The sequence below is a fragment of the Pelodiscus sinensis genome, chromosome 9, assembly GCF_052426305.1.
Source record: "Pelodiscus sinensis isolate ZL-2025 chromosome 9, ASM5242630v1, whole genome shotgun sequence".
Lineage (NCBI taxonomy): Eukaryota > Metazoa > Chordata > Testudines > Trionychidae > Pelodiscus > Pelodiscus sinensis.
In genome coordinates, this window is record NC_143060.1 from 38,093,545 (window position 1) to 38,096,297 (window position 2,753).

The following is a 2,753-nucleotide window of genomic DNA, read 5'->3' on the forward strand; positions in this document are numbered from 1 at the left end:
GCCGGGAACAGTAAAAAGGAACTGAAGGGAGGGTGGCCATGCATGCATGATGGTACTGAGGGAGGGGGCATACGCATCGCGCATGTACAGCCCCAATGCACTGCTATCAAAAACCCACTCTGAGGCGCTGGGACGCACCTACACCTACTGTGGAGCATCCCAAGGGACGTCTCTCGAAGAACTCTAGTCTGTCCTGACCAAGGGCAGCATCTGGGAGTAGGGTGGAGAGAAGGGTTGGATATGTGAAGGGGACGTTCACATTACTAGACTTGAGTGCCTCAGAGGAAAAGAACACTGTCTAACCTACCTGAGCTGCGATATTTACTCGTGGTTTTGGTTATGAATTTTGTAGTGTTTTCCTAAATTAATACCATGTTACTTCTTTCTCTTTTTATTAGAAGTTTCTTTTCTACACTCAGACTCTGAGCTTGCGAGTGGGGAAGCATTGCCTCTCAGAGGTGCCCAGGGGACTGTGTGAATTTCCCAGGTTACTGGATAGGGGAGTGAGCCAGTTCTGTGTTGGATGGATGGAGAAGAATCCCTAGACTGCTGCTGACACTACCTGGCAGAAGGGTTACATATACTAACCAGACTGGGAGCTGGACATATCCCTGCTAAATCCTATTGCCATGCCTGGCCCCATCCCCAGCTTCAGAACAGCCCTGCTCTTGGTGCTAAGCACCTTCCCCTTACTGCCATCTGGCTCCCAGCATTAGCCCTAGTGGCAACCTCAGTCTCCTTACTCCTGTCCATGTCTTCTCCCTCCCTCCCCTCCAAGCCACAACCCCATTCCCAGTTGTGTGGAGGGGCACATGGGTAAGTGGGAATGACCTTTAAACATGGGGTATGTCTAGACTACAAGCCTCTTTCGATAGAGGCTTTTTCAAATCTTTCGAAAAAGCCTCTTTTGAAAGAGATCATCTATACAGCCATCGCTTTTTCAAAAAAGCGATCCGCTTTTTCGAAAGAGAGCACCGAAGGCAGTCTGGATGCTCTCTTTTGAAAAAGCCCTTTCGAAAAAAAGGCGTTCTTCCTCGTAAAATGAGGTTTACCACAGTCTAAAAAAACCACCATATTCTTTCATTTAATTTTAAAAGAACACGGTGGCAGCCTAGACGCAGGTGAAGTTTTTTCGAAAAAAGGCCACTTTTTTCCTAAAAAATCCTGTAGTCTAGACTGCTTTAGGAAGAGATCCTGCACTGTTGCTTTTACAGGGAGCAACAGAAGAGGGTCCCTATGCCCTCTCCTCCTGCATCTCGAGTGCATTACTGCAGTGGAAAGTGGCATCCAGCCCTCAGAATAGGTTAGGTGATGCTTTTATAAAACAAAGTGGTTAGCCATAATAAAACTGTCTTTCTCTGTTTACCAAACAATCTACAGCTGTGCAGAAAGCCCTGATAACATGGGCCTCATTCCAGTTAGGAAAGGGGAAAAAATGTACACATCAGCATAACTCACATTGTTTTCAAGGACTTAAGTAGTGATCCATACAAACTGCACAAAGATGCCTTCATACAAATCTCTAATCCATTAGCACCACTTTCGTGGTAGTCCCTGCCCACAGTAAGACCCTGCAAACTGAAACACATTTGTGACCAAATTAATGGAATCTTTGCAATGATATTCCTCCCCCAACTAAGAATGATTAAAACGGCTCTGGGAATGCAATCCCTGGCCCCTCATACAAGACTTGGAGAACTGGGTTACGATTTTTCCAGGGAAAAGGCTGAATGTCCCTTCATGTCCTTATTTCTAAAAAGGAAATCAATCCATCCTTGTTCCTGTTAACAAAATAACTCCCTCTTTTTGACCTCTGGCATACTGGAAAAGGACTCAAAACTTTATCCTCATGTGGGTGCCTGAGGATCTGTTGCTTGGTCTCCTTGTAGTCAATTCATACATTCTATAAAGCATTTCCAATGTTCTATGAGCTTTCTTCTCAGTATGTGTTTCTCTAGCCAGAAACATGCATGTGTGTATATACAGATGACAGATGTGTTTATATTGCTTTATGCATGGAACATTGTATTGGACTGCATTTTGCCAGATGAACTTGAAAGACTAAAGTACACTTACACATACTTCATTCTTCCGCAAAATAAATTTTTACATTTTATCTAAGATGAAGTGCCATTTCCTATGAAAAAACCTTCTTTAATAAATGTGCATTGTATTTCTGAAATAAAGAGATTATTTTCTGAAACAGACAAAATAAAATATAAAGAAATCAAATTTACAAAGCAAAAGAGGTATTTTCCCCATTCCTGTTGCCATTGTTAGGCTTTATACACATGGCAACAAACTGGGCCAAAATAACTCAATACTCCACAGTGACAGTTTTCTCCATGATGTAAAGCTGTGAGGATTTGTTGGTGAACATTTTGTAGTGTGTATCCTTTGAGTGTACAAATATTGCATCTGTCTCATGACATTTGTCACCTTATTTATCTTAGTTTAAACAAGACGTTTTAGAAAGTGTGTTTTGGGAAGCAAGAACAGCTTTGCAAAATCAAGAAGAAAATTGTGCTAGTTCAATATCTGGGGTTTTGGAAGACTGTAGAGTGCTAATTGTAATAATATCAGCTTTACATAGCTGTTTTCTTTATATTCCAAAGATTTGTTAGGGACTTTGCTGCTTGCATCCAAGAAATACATTCTGTTGTATTAGAACTAGATCATGTTTTTCATCCCTTACAGTACCACAGAAAGTTCCTTATAGGAAATGTTACAATTCAAACAATCTCCTCTACTGA